We start from the raw sequence: 23,617 nt of genomic DNA on the forward strand, positions 1-23,617 counted from the left end.
ATGGAGGGAAGAGGAGATCTCTAGGCCCCACTCATAGGTGAAGGACCTCTGGCATGTGATGACTTCCGAGGCAAGAAAAGTCACTTTTTCTTTGGGGATGTAGTTCTGGAAGTTACCCATACCCTAGTGTGTGGCTCCATAGTAATGTGTTCATGGTCAGCACCAATTTGACTCAATTATCCATTAATAAGAAGAAGAATAAAAATGAGAAAATGAAGTTGGTAGGAGGGCAGGATGGTGAGTCTGGGAAAGTTAGAGAGAGGTAGTAGGAAAGAGAAATGATCAAAATACATTGCACACATGTATGAGGTTTTCAAAAATAAATAAAAATGTTCTTTAAAAATAAAGTATGCAAATAATATATAAATAAGCAGACTCTTTTGTTTACAATCTAAATGAAAGCTGAAGAACTGAAGGTATTGTGGAGAGACTCTGAGGCTTTGTACCATGAAAAGCCAGAAGAGGTCATTGGTGAAGGTACAGCTTCATTTGCAGGGAAAACCCCAGAACTGAAGAGGTCATGGAAAGACATGAGGCTTAGTATGATGTAACTGGACTAGAGTCCCTAAAGAGGGTCATTGAGAGGCCATTGGTGAAGGTGCAGCTTCAGTTTCAGAAAAAAAAAAACAGAATATTGTAGCTGCCAGGACCATGGGCTGACCACCAAGGATGATAATAATGATAATGGATACCTCTAAATTTGTAAGCGCATCCCCAACTAAATGCTTTATTTTATGACCGTTGTCTTGGTTGCAGTGTTCTCTTCTCAGCAACAGGACAGCAACCAAGACACTATCTAACCATTAAGCGCTGGTCCAGCCAAGAGCAATATCAATAGCCCACATTATTTGGAGAATTTCAGGGATGACTCTCTCTTGGCAGTGGTACTGCTTTTGAAGTCATAAAGGATGCAAGACTGATGAGTTCAGGAAGAGGAGCTAATGATGACGATGTGTGACAGGGTTGGGATCCCCATGGAGAGACCCTCAGAGGTCATTTTATGAAGCTCTGAAAGTGAAGCCTAAATTGTAGTTGAAAGTGGAGGATTCTGAAGATGCCAGAGCCATGAGATATCTTCTGAGGAGAGCTGCATGCAGAAAAATGAAGCCAGTCCAAAAGAATCAAGGTGTGATATTGGTAGTAGACCTGGAGCAATGAGGCTAGTCATGCCCTTTGGCATCCAGTCCTTTATATCATGATCTTCAGATCATGATATAAATCAAGCTCCAAGGCTTGATTTCACTTTGACATTATTGTTCCATGCCCTCATTATTGCCTTTTGACAATAATGTTTGCTTTGTGCCATTATGTATTGAAAATGTATATTTGTCCTTATTTTATAACAGCTCAGAGTTCAAAAACTTTTTAATTAAAGTTAGACTATATTTTGCATTATGAGGTAAATGTGACAGTTTAACAACAAGGGATGGAAGTTTATGATTTGATGTCAAGTTGATAAAGGAGTGGAGCTGTGATGGTTAATTTTAATTGTTAGTCTGACACTATCCATTTCAGATATCCAGAATCAACTGGAAATAGAGTCTCGATGAAGGAATTTCTAGACCAAGATGGCTTCTGGGTATGTCTTGGATGATAGATTATCTTCATTAGTGTGAAGACTCACACACTATGAATGGTCCCACTCCCTGCCTTAGTGTGAGCACTCACTCACTATGGATGGCCCCACTCCCTGCCTTAGTGTGAGCACTCACTCACTATGGATGGTCCCACTCCCTGCATTAGTGTGAGCACTCACTCACTATGGTTGGCCCCACTCCCAGGGTAGAGGAATCAACATTGTGTAAGAGTGGAAAAGTGATCTGACCTGTGTACACACATACAATACAAGCTGGATGCTTGATATGAGTAAGAACAAGTGATATTTTATAATTATCATTTCATCTGGAAGCTTTTATCTTTTCTCCTAAATTCTCGTAAATTATATGTTATTGCTAACAATACTGTTAACACAACTTTTGTGCTACAAATATTTTAGTACGTACTGTCTCTCCTCCCTGTATTATGTCTATAACCATCCTTATCAACTTCTCTCTTTTAGCTTTCACATTTGAATGAATTTGAACATCACGATTTCCTCATGTGACTAGTTTATTTCATTAGAAATGGTGTACTCCAGTTCCAGAAATTTTGGTGCAGATGAGACAATTTCATTCTTAATTGTTGAATAATGTTTCACTGGTGGGTAGAAACTACATTTTTAGTTCCCTTATTTACTGATAAACACCTGTGTTGGTTCCATATCTTGGCCATCGTACATATCTCTTTGTTATGTTGACTACATTCCCTTGGAGTCCATAGCTCAAAGTGTGGCAGATGAAGTAAACAAAATATCTAGTTTAAAATTTGAGGCAGCTCTGTGCTGTGCTCCATAGTGAGTTACTATTTATTTCCCCTCTAGTGGTACATAAGAAGCTCTTTCTCCTCCCCCCTCACACAGTCTTGCTTTATTATCAATACTCATTCTATCCTTGGGCAAGCTATCTAAGTTGGCTTGAAGCCGTCTTTCCAATCATTGCAATTTTGTTTTGCATTTCCCTGACGGCTATGATATGAAGTTTACTACATGTAGTTTTTGAGCCCTTTATACTGTTTATTTTGCAAAGTGTCTGCTAAGGTTATTTATCCATTCTTAAACTAGAGTACTTGGTGGCTTAAATTGTTTAGTTGCTTACAGATTATTTGTCATTTGTCAGACAAAGTGTCAGCAAATACTTTCCTACCAGTCTAGAGGCTTGTCTCCTTATTTTACTATTGCTTCTCTTATCGTGCAGAAGACTTTTTCATTTGCCTGGGCTTTTGGGGGTCTTATCCAAGAATTCAGTTCCTTGGTTGATGTCATAAAGTGTTTCCTGTATATTTTCTTCTTATGGTCTCATAATTTCTGATCTTATATTCATGTCTTTGGTACATTTTGAGGGGTTTTTGTAAAGAATGATAAATAAGATCAAATTTCAATCTTCTTTATATGTATATTGAGAATTATGTGCATGGAAAAAGCTATCCTTTTTCTAATGTACATTTCAGCACCTTTGTCTAGTTAGAATCCATTGGATATACAAGTGTATGGTTATTTCTGGGATCCCTGTTCTGTTCCAATGGTTTATGTATCTGATTTTGCCAGTACCACACTGCTTTGATTATTGTACTTCTGTATCTTATCTTGAAATAAGATTTTTCAATGCCTCCAGCTGTGTTCTATTTGTTCAAAATTGCCTCTTTTGGATAAGATTGCCTTCTATTAAATTTCTTTGTATTTATTCTTTGTCTTTCACATCATGCATCTTGATATCATTCATCTCCTCGTCCCTTCATATCTACCTTCTGCACTCTAACCCCCCTCTAAGAAAGAGAATTAAAGCTTAAGAGAAAATTTAAAAAAGAAAGAAAAATCTCATCCTGGAAGCTGTAATGTAATACAATGAGTCACGCAGTGTATCTTTTTGTCCATATATCTTATTTGCAAGTAAATTTTCCTTTCAAAGAGTCAGTGATCTATTTTCTGCTAAACCATCATTGATACTGGGCCTTCATTGGCGCTCCTCTTGGATATGCTGTTGTTGCCCTGTGTCACAGATATCCTGAAGCTTTGGGTCTGCATGACCAGCCCCTTCATGTGCTCCAATAGATCACAGATGGGATGGATGTTGTGGTGGGCCAATTCATAACTGAGTTCCAGGCCTGATAGCTGCAGGATTGGTCAGCCTCCCTGCTTTCTCCCATCTTCATTACCAGGGAGAGTAGTCTGGAATTTCTCAGATTAGTTCTTCCTATGCAGCAATAAATAAAGAGTGGGGCCAATTCTCCTGCTTTCATGCCCTCAAGGTTAGCTCACTCACTCCTTTACCATCAGGGCCAGCTCTACCATATAGCAGAGACCAGGTGCAGGGGCCACTCTCCCTAGCACTGTAGCTGGTGAGGGACAGGGATAGCTCTCCTGCTCTTACAATCTCAGGGCCAGCTCTCCCACTTCCTACAGACAGAGAGGAGCAGGTGGGTGTGAGGGGAGGGCATCTTTCCCTCCCCATAGCATCATATGGCAGATGAGGGGTGGAGCCAGATCTTCCAAGCTCATGTTCTCAGGGCAGTTCACCCATACCTGGGCCAACAGGGTCAGCTCTACTAGGCTGCTCAGGCAAGGAGCAGGACCTGCTTTCCTGAGTGGTACAGCTGTAAACAGGGAGGGTCAGCTCCTTTCTGCAGGTGACAAGGGGTGAGAGGCAAAGGGGGACATCTCTTTTTTGCCTACACCACTGTGTGACAGATGCGTAGTGGGGTCAGCTCTCTCATGCTCACACTTTTAGGGCCAGCTTAAATTTGCCCCTACAAACAGGGTCAGTTCTACTGTGCCACCTGCGTGAGGTGCAGGTCCTGTTCTCCCAAGTGCTGCAGCTGATAATGGGCAAGAACAGCTCTCCTGCTCTTCTTATGTCAGCACCAGCTCTCCCGCCTACCACAGGCCGTGAAAGGTGGTGGGAGGGGCATCTCTCCCTTGCCCCTGCCGCCTTATGGCAGATGAGGGGTGGAGATTGCTTTAATAATTTTGTTCTTAGGAATTTTGTTCTTGACTACAGGAATACTTTTGACATTGCATAATGATTTTGTGTACAGTTACTTGCCAGAATATTTGAATATTTTTCTCAGTTCCAATAGTTTTTGGCTGGTCTTTAGGTTTTTCTGTATGTACAGAGAATATATCATCTTCAAAAGAAGAATTCAACCACCTTCCTTCCTTTTTGTATGCCTTTTTTATCTTATCTAATTCTTCTAAAATTTCCAGGGCTGTATTTAATAAGAGCAATGAATGTAACCATCTTATCTTACTTTACATCTTAGAGAAAATTATTTTAACACTTTCTCATGCTGTTTAATGTTGGCAGTGAGCTTCTCATATACAGTCTTAATATGTCATTTATTCCAAATTCTTAAAGTGACTGCTGAAATTTTTATTCAATTGTTTCTTCTTTGTCCAATGACATGGGATTGGGTGCAGTTTTGAGCTTTTTTGTTGATAGTGGTATGTGTGTGTGATCAACTATCTTTGCATGCCTAGTATTAACTGTATCTTTCCACATGCTCTTGCATTCAAGTTATTAATTTTTTGAGAGATGTACATCTATGTTCATTAGCAATATGGGTTACAAACTTCATTCATTTAAGAATTGTTATTATACAAGCATCAACCAATGATGGCTTCAGCAGGTTGTACTTAAAATTTTATGCATATAAACACACAGATATGTAGATAGATAGATAGATAGATAGATAGATAGATAGATAGATAGATAGATAGATCAATAATCAACAAAAAAGGTCAAAAAACTAAAAGGGCATAGGACAACATGGGAGGGGTTGGAGGGAGGGAAGATAAGTGAAGATAGAATATAATATATTTTAATTAAATCTTCAAATTGTTTTATATTTACTGTCTACATATGAATATGCATACTTTTTCTAACACAGATAAAGAGATCAAAGTACAACTTGAAGAAGTTGATGTTCTCCTTCTTCCAAAGAGACTTGAGATGGAACTCAAGTAGTCAGGTTCATGGCAAGAAGATTTTGTCATTTTATTCATTAGCCCTTTGTTTTTGTTGTTGCTGCAGCAGCTGTTGCTGCATACCTTTCTGGATTTGGTATCAGATTAATGCCTTCCTCTAAAATTAATCTTAAAAGATGACAACCTACTTATAATAATTCTCAGCCTATTAGTAGATTCCCCGTCCTTCCACGGGGAATGCTCAATATCCCCACCCTATGTCAATACTTTGTGAGTCAGCTCCACTGTGGCAGGGGTTTTACAAAAAAGAAAAAAAAAAGGAAAAAATGCTTAGTAGATAAAAGCGAGTCAAGTGGGTGGTGGTGGGAGACTTTCTGGGCTATGGACCATTTAGGCCTTTAAGCCTACCCACTCAGTAGGTGTGGAGTTCAGATCCACATGGGGTGCCAGAAGAAGAAGGACACTTAAAAGAAATTCCACACTAGCTCAGAATTGAGTATAATAGAGGGTTATTTATTTAGGGGTAGATTCACAGATCACAGCCTCTGCTGTAATGGGGAACAGCAACTGAATCCTGCAGCCAGAAAAGAGGCTGAACACGTGCTTTATTTACATCGGCATATTTAAGAGGCCACACCCAAGTGGGTAGGTAACTTAAAGACTACTGGTGGTAGGAATTCCTACAGCACACATACCCAGTTATTATCAATATTTCTACTTTTATTACAATGTTAGTCCCTGCCACACTCCAGAAAGCACTGTTAAAATCATCACACACAACAGGCTAGAAAGTGGAAAAAAGTCTTTACAGTATGATATGGTCGCATGCTGTCATATCTAGTATTTTATTCTCTTTCTTTCAACAAGGACATAAAAACAAGTCAAATGAAGTATAAAGGATTGTTGAATGTGCTTTGGATATGAGTGACCTCTCAGAACCTCTGAGTCTTTATCTATAGAATGGCAGCAACAGTGCAAAGCATGGACCTCAGACATTTCATTAGGCCAAGAGAAATATATTCTTTCTTTATAAAAGCAACTTTTTAAGACACAAAAAGAAAAGAGATTAATGGAGATAAACTTAATTGTTTATCTTATGCAATATTGCAAAATTAAAATTTTGATGATTTCAGGATAAATTGTTCATAAGTTTCTGCTCCTGGATATTCTGATTATTTATAGAAATATTAATTGCTATTGGTTCACAAACAATAACAGTGTGCCATTACATAAAGGATCAAATGCAGAGGGAGGGTGAAGGGGGAACAAGAAAGGGAATACAGGAAGGAAAAACTAATACTAAGAGCCATTTGCGGGCTCATGTCAGAGCCTAATACAGTAGAAACTTTCTAAAATATATACTTATATAAAAGCTGTCTAAATGAAATCTCCAAATAACGGGGGAGATGCAGCCTCAGTTGGCCATCTCATTATCCAATGAAGCTTCCAATATCCAGAATGGGTTACATCTGAGCTTTTTACCAAAGGAGTACCTTTGGAACTCCCAAACAACTCAAGCTATTGACAAGCCTATTGGTTGCACTCCAAAAATTTATAGTAAAGCCCTGTTGCTGACGACAACAACTACACAACTCACTGAACTTAAAGAAGTCAAGCTGGTGCCTATCTAGAGACTTCAACGATACTGACTAGTGTTCACGGTGCTGTAAGGTACACTGTATGCTGTCAAAGGAGAAAAATAAACACCAACCAAGCTACAAACCCTACAATATATAATCTATTCTTTAAGTAATAGGCAACTTGAGACCTATAAAGACCAAGATAGCATAATTCATATGACTGTTATTTAATACTATGTATAAAATATTAACCTTATATATCAAAGTTAAATAAACACATTAGGAAAATATTGAGCATGTAATGCTCATTAATGTCATGAAGACATTACATGATGAAAGAGAGAACCAACCTCCACAAATTGTCCTCTGACCACCATACACATGCCACAACATGTGTGCATGCATGTACACACATTTACACAATAATAAACACAAATGTGAAATTTAAAAGAATATGGCCATTGAAAGTCAGTGCAAAAAGAAGATAGACTTTTGTTTTATTTCAATACTTGTTTGCAATGGATGAGATTTATTGTTCTTGATTGAACTTGATTTTACCTACATTCAGATTTCTAGGTTTGTTAGTAACTTTGTAGTCATTAGAGAAAGAAAAATGCAAAGCAGGTCTGTTAGTGGCAGTAACCCAGAATCCCAAGAGAAAGCCGCAGAGTCCCATCTACTGTAGTATAATCTTGTCCAATCCATTTACTCTTTCTTCTTTCGAAGAAGACCAATAATTGGATGTACTAGCAAGTAAAAAGGCTAAGCAAACTATTAAGTAAAACAGATGAATAGGTTGGTAACCCAACATGACTCAGTTTTCCTATCTAGAAAATGAGATATGAAAGTCAACATTAATAACATCAGAAGCACATAAATCTTGTGATACTATGCTCAGAAACACGAAAGTAAAATCACATAAGTCCTTTCTCATTACATCTCTTTAAATATAGGCACAAGCCTTCAGAAACACCATTTTGCTGGCTTCTTTCTTGGGAGACTACCAGGCATAATATACATTGATTATATACTATGACATTACCCAAAACAACACATGTTAGATATAAGTAGACTCTCCTAAAAGAACCTAGACAATTATCAGCTTTATTGCAATTTAAAAGGCTAGTGAGATAGCTCATCAAGTAATGGTGCTTGCCACCAAAGCTGAAAACATAATATTAAATTCTTGGTACCCACATAGTAGAAGGAGAAAACTGACTCCTCCCACAAGTTATCCTCTGACCACAATACACATGCCAAGGCATATGAACATGCACAGATGCACATATGCACACACAATAAATAAATTTAATTTTTAAATAGTAAAGTCATTAAAATCCAGTACAATGAGACGATAGACTGGTTTTATTCCAGTACTAAAACAAGTAACTTTGCAATAAGATATACTAGTTTGGATTTTATGCTGTTAAAAAACAAGAACAACAATAACCCAAAAGAACCATCATCAAATATGACTAGTATAACATTTAGATATTATGCATAAATTTGTATCTTACAATGAATCATAAAATATTATTGATTTATCTAGTAATTAATCAGTGTTTTAAATGGGTTTTACATTAAAGAAAATGATTCAAAATGGCCAAGCATGTCTAATGAAAATTAGCCCTTTTAGTATTTCTTTTCTAATCAATAAGTGCAAAATTTAGGAGGCCAAATACTTGGGAAATGAAAGTATTGTTATGATGTATAGACTTTTTACATTATCCTGATTTAGATAAAATTCAAGACTAGGGACTGGACACATGGTTCAGCTACTAAAGGCTAGTCTCACAATCAAAATTATAAAATTCAAGACTAGAAAGGAATTTTAATTATCACTTGTTGGATCTGCAGAGTAGCTAACCTACCAAGAACTTTAAACTTCATAGAACTCATTAGGTACCATTTTATCCTTGTAGTGCTTCAGTTACTGGAAATTCTTTCCTCCATTTTGCCAAAAGCCAAACTAAATTTTCACCTTCAAAAACAGAAAAATAAATGACCAAATAATGTAATGACCAATATCTAACTTCAGAGTCTTAACTTCATAATGGTCAAACAGCTTGTATTCTTAAAGCAATTATGACAGCAATCATGTGACACAGTTCTACCAGGATATATGTCTCTGGTTAGCCTCTTCACCATCATGCCCTATTAAAACACAGTTGATTTCTTCCTGTTCCTTCCATGGTGTGAGCTACGGCAACTACACATCCCAAGGAACAACATTCAGCGAGCCTTCCCTGTCTAAGCCAATGAGAATGAAGATTGATTAGATATAACAGCCATGGTCCTTAAGGTCTGAAATTTGTCCTATCAGTCAAAACCCACATCTTCCATGATGTTTTTATTTATAAGCCCTAGACTGTATTCTAGGCTTTTTGTAGCTAGTTCCACTTTATATTAAAGTCTGTATTGTATTCTAGCCTACTTGCCTGGAATCCAGTAATTTTTCTACTTCTTGTTTGACATTACTAATGGGGCTAAAACTTAAATTTATGTATTCCCAGATAAAAGATAAAATTATGGGTCTGCCTTACAGAAATGGGCTGTCTCTATATCTGACTATAGTTATCTATGATATCAGGATACATGTAACATACATGTAACATAGATAGATCCCTACTTACTGTTTTGAAAACCTCAGTGATATTAATAGTAGGTTGCCTAAGAATAGAACTCCAGTCCCTAAAACACTAGAATTGGGACTCATGGTTGTACATTCCATATTGGCCCTAATGGCAAGTAAATTTCAATATAGTAAAATAAAAGGTATCTTGACCAATGTCAGTTTCCAGTATTCCAGTGGTGTTTTGTTTTTTGTTTTTGTTTTCTTTATTATTTTTATTTTTTTATTTTTTATTTTTTTGTTTTGTTTTCTCTGTAGCTTTGCAGGAACTAGTTCTTGTAGACCAGGTTGACCTTGAACTCACAGAGATCCACCTGGCTCTGCCACCCCAGTGCTGGTATTAAAGGCATGTGCCACCACCATTCGGCCTTCTAGTGCTTTTTTTTTAAAACCTAGTATTGACTTTCTACATTTACCAAATATTTCTATGCTCCCCAAATCTCTGATGCTGGAAACATATTGAGTTATCAGAACAATAAACTCAAAAGTGAAATATTCTTTTAAAACAGAAAGTTTATTCAAAATGGGCTAATAAAAATGATCAAACAATTTGCAAAAGACAAAGTACAAAAAAGTTCAATATGATAACCCATTAATCAATTAAATGAATACTAAAAATTAATAAATTCCATCTTATACTAGTCAGAATGGTAGTCATTAAAACAAAGCAAATAACAACAAAGGTGAACAAGGAGGTAACATTAACACACTGCCAGAAATGTGAAATAATTTAGCCACTTTGTAAAATTAATACAAAAGTTCTTGAAAACCCTAAAAATATGAGCCAGCTACAGCATTTTCGGTTGTTTACCAGAAGGACTCTAACATAGCATATCACAGAGATATTTGCATAAAAATATTTAATAAAGCACTATTCACAATAACTAAGTATAGAACCAACTTAAGTGCTCATCAAAAAAAGAACGAATAAAGAAAATGTGCTGTATACATATATGCACATAATAACAGCTAATGAAAAAGATGCTATAAATTTGAAGGTGAGCAGGAGGGCTATACGGAGAGAGGAAAGGGAAAGGAGACATATAGTAATTATATTATAAACTTAATTTTTAAAAAAAAATTCAGTTAAAAATAAGAAATAAAAGGAAGGATTTACAATTTAGATGCAGGTGATTGCCCTTCCTGCCAGCTGAACTGCCCCACTCCCTAGAGTCAATGGCCGATGCCACTGCTCTTTTCCCTGTTGTGCAACACTGGAGTACTTTCCCACTGCTGCGCCCCAGCTCCAACTCAGGCAGGCTTCCATTGCCCAGGAGCGGTCCATTCCAATCAGAAGAACAGGTGTAGGCCATGACAGCTTGAAGAATATGTGCAGGCTGGACCAAAGGAAACACCTGCCACCAGAACCACATATAGGCAGCCCACCAGTGGACCTCGTCCACTCACCCAATTCCTGCTATCTCCACTTCCTTCCTCATCGCCATATCCCACTACCATCTTGGGCAGACTCACTGCTGCACAAAGGCCAAGCTCGTCTCCAGAAGTTCAAGCCCCCAACTTGAACAGAGACCACGTACTGGATCAGAGGTCATACTGGCCACCAGAAATCCAGGCCACAAAGACCAGGAGATGGAGGTCTGAGGATTCCTGCAGAGGGGTTCGGGATCCTTCAGATTGTGCTGCCAGGTTCGCTGTGTGATATTCCATCCCGCCCTGCCCCCACCTTGGCCCTTTTGTCTGGGCTGCTACCCTGGGCTGCCTGGAATCCCTGATCCTGTGCACTGACATTCCATCTGAACTGGTGAGTGAATGCGGACCCTGGGGCAACCTGCCCTGGAAGAGAGCACAGACCCCCTCCCCCCAGCTCCCTCTGCAGGCTTGTCTCTGTTTCTCCCATCCCTGTCTCTCCCAAGCTTTCCCTAGTGATCTCAGGTGTCCTGCTCCTGTTCTAAGGCCATCCACCCAAAGGGGTCAGACTCTGGCCTCCAGGCAGGTCTGAGGATTCCTGCAAGGGAGTGCGGGCTTCTTCAGATTGTGACGCAAGGAATAGGTCCTCCTCTGGCACTGGGGAGGTCCAACCAGTTTGAGTCACAGCAAAGATTGGTCTAGGACACCAAGCGCCTCCGGGCTCCTTTTGAAGGAAGAGATGGGCAGGCGCCAATGCAGGAGCTCCTCCAACAACATGAAAGGCAACATGACATCACCACAATCCAGACATCCCGAAACAACAAGAATTGAACACCCTACCCCAGAAGATATAGAAGAAACCGAACTTAAACAGTACTTTATGAAAATAATAGAGGACCTTAAACAGGAGGTAAAAAGCTGCCATAAAGAAATGGAGATGACAAACAAAAAGGTAGACAAAATAAATAAATCTCTCAAAGATACCCAAGAAAAACAAGAAAAACAAGAAAAAGCAATCAAACAGGTAAGGGAAACAGTACAAGACCTGATAAATGAAATGGAGGTATTGAAGAAAACACAATCTGAGGGACGACTGGAAATGGAAACTCTGAGTAAACGAACAGAAACTTCAGAGACAAGTATTTCCAACCGAATACAAGAGACAGAAGAAAGAATCTCGGACTCTGAAGATACTATAGAGGAAATAAATTCACAGATTAAAGAACTAAACAAATCTAACAAATTCTTAACACAAAACATTCAGGAAATCTGGGACACCATGAAAAGACCAAACCTAAGAATAATTGGGGTAGAAGAAGGAGAAGAATTACAACTCAAAGGCCCAGAAAACATATTCAACAAAATTATAGAAGAAAACTTCTCCAACCTAAAGAAGGATGTTCCTATGAAGGTACAAGAAGCCTACAGAACACCAAATAGACTGGATCAAAAGAAAGCATCCCCACGCCATATAATAATCAAAACACAAAACATACAGAATAAAGAACAGATATTAAGAGCTGCAAAGGAAAAAGGTCAAGTAACATATAAAGGGAAACCTATCAGAATTACACCTGATTTCTCAATGGAAACCATGAAAGCCAGAAGAGCTTGGATAGATGTGCTACAGACACTAAGGGAACATGGATGCAAGCCTAGACTACTATACCCAGCAAAGCTTGCATTCACCATTGATGGAGAAAACAAGATATTCCAGGACAAAAACAGATTTAAACAATACGTAGCCACAAATCCAGCCTTGCAGAAAGTAATAGAAGGAAAATCACAAACCAAGGAGTCCAACAACGCCCACAATAACTCAGGCATCTAGCGACCCTTCACCAGCACAACTAGAAGAAGGGAAACACACAAACTCTACTACAAAAAATGACCGAAGTTAACAACCACTGGTCATTAATATCACTTAATATCAATGGACTCAATTCACCTATAAAAAGGCACAGGCTAAGAGACTGGATACGAAAACAGGATCCAATATTTTGCTGTTTACAAGAAACACACCTCAACCACAAAGACAGACACCTACTCAGAGTAAAGGGTTGGGAAAAGGTTTATCAAGCAAATGGCCCTAAGAAACAAGCAGGTGTGGCCATACTAATTTCCAACAAAGTTGACTTCAAACTAAAATCAATCAGAAGAGATGGAAAGGGACACTTTATACTCATAACAGGAAAAATCCATCAGAATGAAGTCTCAATCCTGAATATCTATGCCCCTAATATAAAAGCTCCCACTTATGTAAAAGAAACACTTCTAGAACTCAAGGCAGCCATCAAACCACACACACTAATAGATGGAGACTTCAACACTCCTCTTTCACCAATGGACAGGTCAATCAGACAGAAACCTAACAGAGAATTGAAAGACTTAATGGAGGTAATGAACCAAATGGACTTAACAGACATCTATAGAACATTCCACCCAAATAGGAAAGAATATACCTTCTTCTCTGCGGCTCATGGAACCTTTTCGAAAATTGACCATATACTTGGTAACAAAGCAAACTTCCACAGTTACAAAAAAATATTAGTAACCACCTGTGTCTTATCGGATCACCATGGATTAAATTAGAATTCAACAACAATGCTACCCCCAGAAAGCCCACAAACTCATGGAAACTGAACAGTCAACTACTGACCCTCACCTGGGTCAAGGAAGAAATAAAGAAAGAAATTAAAGTCTTTCTTGAATTTAATGAAAACAAAGACACAACATACTCAAACCTATGGGACACAATGAAAGCAGTGCTAAGAGGAAAGTTCATAGCACTAAGTGCCCACTTAAAGAAAACGGAGAAAGCACTCATTGGTGACTTAACAGCACACCTGAAAGTTCTGGAAAAAAAAGAAGCAGACTCACCTAGGAGAAGTAGAAGACTGGAAATAATCAAACTGAGGGCAGAAATCAACAAAATAGAAACACAGAAAACAATCCAAAGAATCAATGAAACAAGAAGCTGGTTCTTGGAGAAAATCAACAAGATTGACAAACCCTTAGCCAAACTAATCAAACGGCAGAGGGAGAACACACAAATTAATAAGATCAGAAATGAAAAGGGGGACATAACCACAGACACAGAGGAAATTCAGAGAATCATTAGATCTTACTACAAAAACCTGTATGCCACAAAATTGGAAAATGTAAAAGAAATGGACAGTTTTTTAGATAAATACCATATACCAAAGTTAAACCAGGACCAGGTAAATGCTCTAAATCGTCCTGTTAGTCGCGAAGAATTAGAAACTGTTATCAGAAACCTCCCTACCAAAAAGAGCCCAGGACCAGATGGTTTCAATGCGGAATTCTAACAGAACTTCCAAGAAGACCTAATACCTATACTCCTTAAGGTATTTCATAATATAGAAACACAAGAGTCACTGCCAAATTCCTTCTATGAAGCTACAGTTACCCTGATACCTAAACCACACAAAGACTCAACCAAGAAAAAGAATTACAGGCCAATCTCACTCATGAACATTGACGCAAAAATTCTCAATAAAATACTGGCAAACCGAATCCAAGAACACATTAGAAAAATTATCCATTACGATCAAGTAGGCTTCATCCCAGAGATGCAGGGCTGGTTCAACATACGAAAATCTATCAATGTAATCCATCATATAAATAAACTGAAGGAAAAAAACCATATGGTCATCTCATTAGATGCTGAAAAAGCATTTGACAAAATTCAGCACCCTTTTATGATAAAGGTCTTGGAGAGATTAGGGATACAAGGGTCATTCCTAAATATAATAAAAGCTATTTACAGCAAGCCGACAGCTAACATCAAATTAAACGGAGAGAAACTCAAGGCTATCCCACTAAATTCAGGAACACAACAAGGCTGTCCACTCTCTCCTTATCTCTTCAATATAGTGCTTGAAGTTCTAGCAATAGCAATAAGACAACATAAGGGAATCAAGGGGATTCAATTTGGAAAGGAAGAAGTTAAACTTTCGTTATTTGCAGATGATATGATAGTATACATAAGCGACCCCAAAAACTCCACCAAAGAACTCCTACAGCTGATAAACTCCTTCAGTAACGTGGCAGGTTACAAGATCAACTCCAAAAAATCAGTCGCCCTCCTATACACAAAGGATAAGGAAGCAGAGAGGGAAATCAGAGAAGTATCACCTTTCACAATAGCCACAAATAGCATAAGATATCTGGGAGTATCTCTAACCAAGGAAGTGAAGGATTTATTTGACAAGAACTTTAAGTCTTTGAAGAAAGAAATTGAAGAGGATACCAAATGGAAGTGGAAGGATCTCCACTGCTCGTGGATTGGGAGGATCAACATAGTAAAAATGGCAATTCTACCAAAAGCAATCTATAGATTCAATGCAATCCCAATCAAGGTCCCATTAAAATTCTTCACAGAGAGGATAATAATCAACTTTATATGGAAAAACAAGAAACCCAGGATAGCCAAAAAAATCTTATACAATAAAGGTACTTTTGGAGGCATTACCATCCCTGACTTCAAACTCTATTACAGAGCTACAGTATTGAAAACAGCTTGGTATTGGCATAAAAACAGAGAAGTTGACCAATGGAATCGTATAGAAGACCCGGATCTTAAACCACAAACCTACGAACACCTGATTTTTGATAAAGGAGCCAAAAGTACACAATGGAAGAAAGAGGGCATCTTCAACAAATGGTGCTGGCATAACTGGATGTCAACCTGTAGAAAAATGAAAGTAGATCCATATCTATCACCATGCACAAAACTCAAGTCCAAATGGATTAAAGACCTCAATATTAATCTGAACACATTGAGCTTGATAGAGGAGAAAGTGGGAAGTACTCTTCAACAAATGGGCACAGGGAACCGTTTCCTACGCATAGCCCCAGCTGCACAGACATTAAGGGAAACATTGAATAAATGGGACCTCCTGAAGTTGAGCAGCTTCTGTAAAGCAAAGGACATTGTCACTAAGACACAAAGGCAGCCTACTGACTGGGAAAAGATCTTCACCAACCCTGCAACTGACAAAGGTCTGATCTCTAAAATATATAAGGAACTCAAGAGACTAGAAGGTAAAATGCCAATTAACCCAATTAAAAAATGGGGCGTTGAACTGAACAGAGAATTCTCAACAGAAGAAGTTCGAATGGCCAAAAGACACTTAAGGTCATGCTCAACCTCCCTAGCTATCAGGGAAATGCAAATCAAAACAACTTTGAGATATCATATTACACCTGTCAGATTGGCTAAAATCCAAAACACCAATAATAACCTTTGCTGGAGAGGTTGTGGGGTAAGGGGTACACTCATCCATTGCTGGTGGGAATGCACACTTGTGCAACCACTTTGGAAAGCAGTGTGGCGGTTTCTCAGGAAATTCGAGATCAACCTACCCCAGGACCCAGCAATTCCACTATTGGGAATCTACCCAAGAGATGCCCAATCATACTACAAAAGCATATGCTCATCTATGTTCATAGCAGCATTATTTGTAATAGCCAGATCCTGGAAACAACCTAGATGCCCTTCAGTGGAAGAATGGATGAAGAAACTGTGGAATATATACATGCTAGAATACTACTCAGTGGTAAAAAACAATGACATCTTGAATTTTGCAGGCAAATGGATGGAAATAGAAAACACTATTCTGAGTGAGGTAACCCAGACCCAAAAAGATGAACATGGGATGTACTCACTCATAATCGGTTTCTAGCCATAATTAAAGGACATCGAGCCTATAAATTTGGGATCCTTGAGAAGATAATAAGAAGGTGAACTCCCCAAAAAAGATATAGTAATCCTCCTGGATATTGGAAGTAGACACGATTGCCAGGCAAAATTGGGAACTTGAGGGTTGGGCGAGACTGGGCCAAGGGAAGATGGGGAGAGAAAAGTGTGAAGGGGAGAACGGGGGGAGCTCGGAGGAATGGGATGCTTGGGATACAGGAAGGGTGGATATGGGAGCAGGGAAGCATATATCTTAATTTAAGGAGCCACCTGAGGGTTGTCAAGAGACTTGACCCTAGAGGGGTTCTCAGGTTTCCAGGGAGACGCCCCCAGTTAGTTCCTTGGGCAGCTGAGGAGAGGGAGCCTGAAAAGGCCAGTTCCTATAGCCATACTGATGAATTTCTTGCATATCACCATAGGACCTCCACCTGACGATAGATGGGGAAAATGACTGAGCCCCACATTGGAGCACTGGACTGAGCTCCCAAGGTCCTGATGAGGAGCAGAAGGAGAGAGAACATGAGGAAGAAAGTCAGGAACATGAGGGGTGCGTTCACTCATGGAGACGGTGGGACAGAACTAATGGGAGATCACCAACTCCAGTTGGAATGGGACTGATGGATCATGCGACCAAACCCGTCTCTCTGAATGTGGCCAACAGCGGGGGCTGACTGAGAAGCAAAGGAAAATGGTGCTGGGCTCTGATTCTTTTGCATGGACGGGCTCTGTGGGAGCCTTCTCAGCTTGGTCGATCACCTTCCTGGACCTGGGGGGAGTTGGGAGGACCTTGGTCTTAGCATAGAGTAGGGAACCCTGATGGCTCCTTGGCCTTGAGAGGGAGCGAGGGGAGGTATGGGTGGAGGGGAGGGGAGGGAAGGGGGAGAAGGAGGGGAGGGAAAGGGAAGGAGGAGGAAGGGAGGGAGGGGGGTAGGAGATGGAAATTTTTAAATATAAAAAATAAACCATGAGAAAAAAATTATATAAAAAAAAGAAAAAAAAACCAAAGGCCAGGAGATGAAAGAGGAAACAGAAACCAAGGAACAAAATGCCCATCTAACAAAAACAAACTCAGAAATGAGCACCTAGACCTATAATCATCCCAAACACAAATGCCTAGATGCCAGTGTAAGAACACAATCCACAACAGCCAGGGCAGTAAGGCACCATCAGAGCCCAGCTATCCTACTACAGCATGACCTGAGTGTTCCAATGCAAAAACACAAGAATATGAACTTAAAACCAACTTTATGAAGATTAAAGAGGAAATTTAAAAATCCCCTAAAGAAATCAAGGAAAAGACAAACAAAATTTGGAGTAAATCAATAAAGTCATTAAAGAATGTCAAGAAAGCAAAGAAAAACGAGACATATGGGTGAGAGAAACTGTTCAAGACCTGAAAATGGAAATAGACACAATGAAGAAAACACAAATGAAGGTGGTCCTGGAAAAGGACCATCTAGGTAACTGAACGGGAACTACAGACACAGTGTCTCCAACAAAATACAAGAGACAGAGGAAAGAATCTTGGGCACTGAAGATACAATAGGAGAATGGAGTATTACTCAGCAGCTAAAAAGCAATGACTTCATGAAATCTGTGTGAAAATAGATGTAGCTAGAAAAAAAATCATCCTGAGTGAGGTAATCCAGACCCAGAAAGACAAACATGGTATATACTCACTCATAAGTGAATATTGGCTGTAAAGATAATCATGCTACAGTCCACCCAGAGAGGCTAAGTAACAAGGAAAGCTTACCAGAGGGAAGTGGGGGAAGTAAGAATGAAGGCATAAGAGGAGAAGGCAAACATGAAACCTGGCACCAGAGAAATTCCCAGGAATCCACAAGTACGACCCCAGCTAAGACCCTAAGTAATAGTGGAGAAGCTGTCTGAACTGGTCTTCCCCTGTAATCAGATTGTTGACTACCTTAATTATCATCATAGAACCTTCATCCAGCAACTGATGGAAGGAGATGCAGAAATCCACAGGTAAGTCCTGAGCTGGGCATCTGGAGACCATTCCAAGAGAGGGAGGAGCGATAATATGAGCAAAGGGGTCAAGACCATGATGGTGATAACCACAGAAGGAGCTCACTGACTCCTGACAGACAGTGGGGGAACCAGCATAAGACCACACTAGGCCCTCTGAATTTGTGTGACAGTTGTTTGGCTGAGAGAGTCTGTGGGACCACTGGCAGTGGGGCCACGATATAACCCTACTGATTGTGCTGGCTTTTTTGAATCCATTCTCTTTGAAAGTTGGTTTCTCAGCCTAGATAAAGTAGGGAGGGCTTTTTGAGAGTCTACCTTCATGGCAGAGGTACTGGCAGGAGCCACATTTATTGACACAACTCTATGGAGTTTCTAGGTCCATGCCATCACCAAGAAGTCTGATGCCAGCTGCTCATAAACACCATTTAAGTGTTTGGTGACAGAGTCTCTTAGAAGAGCTCCAAGGTTTTAGCTACTAAGAATGCACTAGGAAGCATCTCATAAAAGAGCCATGCATCTGCTTGCCACCAGCAAACAGAATCTATCAGAGTAAAAGTGGTTACCAAGAAGCTGCACTTGACTCTGCCCTTGTTAGACTTTATGTGGAAATTCTTATCAAAAGTTTGGGTGCTATTATGCAAACAGAGACTGTGCTTTTGTCTCTCAGCAGCCCAGACCCAAATAATCATGCAGTAACTTTATTAATTACACCATTGCTTGGCCAATGGCTCAGATGTATTCCTAGTTAACTTACATCTTAAATTAATTCATTTCTATTAATTTATGTATCTCCATGAGGCTGTGTCTTACTGGTAATGTTTTGGCATCTTTCTCCTTCAGGGGGTACATAGTGTCTCCTAGACTCTCCCTGTTCTCTCTATATATTTCTGTTCAGATTTCTCACCTGGCTTTCCTTTCCTAAGCCATTGGCCAAAACAGCTTCATTAACACATATGCAGAAGGACATCCCACATCAGAAACACATCCCATGTTCATAGAATATTATGAAAATAACCATTCTATCAAAAGATATTTAGTGATCCAAAGCAATGCCAACCAAAATCCCATATCATTCTTATCCAAAATTAAGTAAAACTATCCCAAAATTCATATGAAACCACAAAAGACCCCAGATAACCAAAACAATCCTGAGCAGAAAGAACATTACTGAAGAGATCACCATTCCAGATCTCAAGATATATTGCCAAATTATAGCAAAAATAATGTTACTGACACAGAAAAACAGATGTGTAGCAAATTGAACAAAAATGAAGACCCAAAAATAAATACATATTATATCAGCCATTCAATTTTCAACAAAGATAACAAAAACAGAAATGGGAGAAAAGAGAATTTTAAACAAATAGTACAGAGAAAGCTTTATTTCCACAGTCAGAAGAATGAAAATATTCTGCTATCTATCATACAAAAACTAGCTCCAAATGAATCAAAGACCTAAATATGAAATCCACAACTGTTACAAAAAAACATAGGCAGTGCCCTACATGACACAGGTCTAGAAGAGGATTCTTGAATTTGCTTAAGAATTAAGGCCAATGTTGGACAACTGGAACTTCCCGACCCTTAAAAGCTTCTGCACAGATAGATAATCAACCAAGCAAGGAAAAAGCACACAGAATTGGAGAGAATCTCTGCAAGCTATATGTCTAATAGAGTAGGATTAATAGCCAAATTTATTTAAAAAAATACTAACAGTCAAAAATCCAAGTTATCCATTAAAAAAATGGGTCTGCAAGCTGAAAACAATTTTTAAAGAAGATGAAAAATGGCTAAGGAATATCTAAAAAATGTTCATCATTCCTAGCATTTAAGGAAATGCAAATTAAAACAACTTTGAGATTTCATCTTGCATCAGTCATAATGACAAAGATAAAAAATAATAGGCAACAAATGTTGAGGGGGGTTGCAAACTGGTCCAGTTACTATGTCACTAAACAAGAAGAACCCTACTGCTGCTGTAGCAAAATTACTACAAATTTTATTACTTAAAATACAGAGTATTTATTGTCACATAGCTCTGGAGGAAAGAAGTCCAAGATCAGTCTAAATGTATTTAAATCAAGGTATTGACCAACTTGCTTTCTCTTACAGGCAAAGATTAAATTTATTTCGAAGTCATTTCTAATGTTTAGAGAATTCCTGCACACTCTGACTCATGTCTTACCCTCTATGTTCAGGTACAGCCAGGTAGTATCTCTTGATCCCTTCCTCTGACTCTAATTCCTCTGTCTACCTTTTCCAAAGACTTTTGTGATTACAGTGGGCCCATCCAGATGCTCCAGGTGTGTATCCCAACCTGCTGTGTTCCTATAACATAAAAGGTAACATATTTGAATGGTGATTTAAAGGGGACATTTTTTTGGTGGGCTCTTATTCAACAGACACATAAACACATCCAGGTTCAGAGTAAGGTAAATAGAAAACAAAACAAGTAAACTAATAAAACGAGCATAGGCCCAAAGCAAAAACCAAGAGAGGTAGGCATCTCTGATAATATCTTTTATGATAATGTTAGGACTGAAAGAGCTTACTATGTGAAGGTGAGTGAATAGAAGCTGGGAACCATTAAATCTATGCTGACTTTTCTGGTGGAAAACCAGTTATGGCTACTTAGGGCAGAACACTATAAAAGGGAGCAGAACTTAAATAACCAAATGAGTCAAAATTAATACATAGTTTCTACACAAAGTGTTTGAACAAGCAGTGCATCCAGGATAGGCACAATGACCCCAACCGCTGACATTCCTGGTGTTTTTCACTAACTGCTCTCAAGTCTCTAAAGGACACTTTAGAAGATTTTGCTATAAAATATATACCTTTAAAGTTAAAGCAGCTATTGAGAGGAAAGTGTCCTGGACCATTGGCATCTCCAATGACCATTGACATCTTGCATTGGCACCCAAGAGCACAAACAAATCCACTGAATCACTATAGGCCAACATACCACTCCTGAAGGAATACAACCCCAAGCTCATACTTTCTCGTCTACTCCAAGAAAGGAGGCAGTTTTGATGAAGAAATCAAACTGTCTTGTAATGGCATTCCATTTGTATTTTAATAAATAAAACTCACCTGAAGATCAGAGAGAAAACAGCCCTACTTGTCAGCTTTACAAAGCAGGCAGTGGTGACACACACCTTTAATCCCAGTAACCACACTAGTTTGCCATAGAAATCAGTAGGTGCACGGCTTTAATAGCAGTGGTGCGCACCTTCAATCTAAGCCCTAAATGGGAGGAAACAACTCTCAGACTCAGTCTCATTCTGAGATTCCTGGAGGGAAGATCACCATTTTGGACTGAGATTGAGGTAAGAGCCAGTGGCTGGCCGCTTTGCTTTTTCAGACTTCAAGTTGACCCCCAGTTTCTCTCTCTGAGTTTTTATTAACCGGGCTTCACTGTCCTCCAGCTGCCAGCACCTGTGATGCTCTTCCATGATTTCTACAGAAAGGAGAAAGGCAGAGTTCTCATCACAGAAAAGGAGAAGAACCTCAAGGCTTTTGCCAGTTTTGGAATGGCCTTTGATGTCAAAATAGAAAGGGCCAAGGACGCTGCGGAGGAAAATGCTGAGACAAAAAGGTGCATTGCAATAAGTTTTCAAAAAAGCAAATTAAATGAAAAAATTTATTAAATCAAAAAGAATTGTGGTTGCTCCCAAAAGCTTTGAGTTCTCTGAATTCTCCAAGTCAGACGATTTGTAAGATCCAACCTGCACACTTCTGCTACAAAAGCATCATTAGTGTCTGAAAAAGAAGGGGCAAACTCAAAACCGAGGTGTGTGGTATGGATAAAAAGGTTTCTCTTATCACTTGTTCTGGGAGCACAGAACCTAACTTGTCTGTCTTCAATCTTGATTCACCAAATTCTTCTGCCTTGGTGCCAAGATAATCTTCTTGAAACACATATCTAACCATTATAGCCCCTAGTAACTCTCTAAGTCTATAAACTAAAATGCAAACTCCAATTTAGTTAAAATGAACCATAAGTTTAAGGTTGTACATATCTTTATAGCCTGATCTCCTACATCGTTTTCTTCAATAAGCTAAGCATTTCTGTTTAAATGAATGTCTCATGCTTTAAGATACTTTTTTTCATTTTCATTTTCATATAATACTCTTTGATACTGGGGGAAGGATGAAAGGAGAAAGGGAGGGAATAAGGAAAAATGGAAGGGACAGAAAAGCCTACTTATTCATTAGTTAATTCTCATTCTAATTTTTTGGCTTTATGGGGTTTTGTTCATCTATTTATTTTACATCCTCGCTGTAGTCTCCTCCCCATGCATCCAGTTCAGTTCCTCTCCCCACCTCTTCTCCCACCCCACCCCCAGTTCTGTACAATAAAAGAACTTCCAGAACTATCACCATCCCTGATTTTAAGCTCTACTACAGAGCTATAGTAATAAAAACCACATTATATTGCATAAGTGTAGACAGGTGGATCAATGGAATCAAATCAAAGACCCAAATGTAAATCCTCACACCTATGGATACCTGATTTTTTATTAGTAAGTCAAAACCATACAGTGACAAAAAGAAAGCATCTTCAACAAATGATGCTGATCTAACTGAATGTAGGAACATAGAAAATGCAAATAGATTTTAATTATCACAATGCACAAAACTCAAGTCCAAATGGATCAAAGCCTTCAACATAAATGCAGATACAATGAACCTGAACATTGTTCAGGAGACAGCTTCCTGAACAGAGCACCAATAGCACAGGCACAAAGGACAATGGAACCTCATGAAATTGAAAAGTTTCTGAAAGACAACGAACACAGTCA

At 38.9% G+C, this 23,617-nt stretch overlaps 1 long non-coding RNA gene across 1 annotated transcript in view; it reads right to left on the minus strand.

The window, feature by feature from the left end:
* LOC119826624 overlaps positions 1-23,617 on the minus strand; it is a 294,645-nt gene that overhangs the window by 235,842 nt on the left and 35,186 nt on the right. The gene's annotated exons all lie outside the window — the stretch shown is intronic.

This window comes from Arvicola amphibius, chromosome 11 (assembly GCF_903992535.2).
Source record: "Arvicola amphibius chromosome 11, mArvAmp1.2, whole genome shotgun sequence".
Lineage (NCBI taxonomy): Eukaryota > Metazoa > Chordata > Mammalia > Rodentia > Cricetidae > Arvicola > Arvicola amphibius.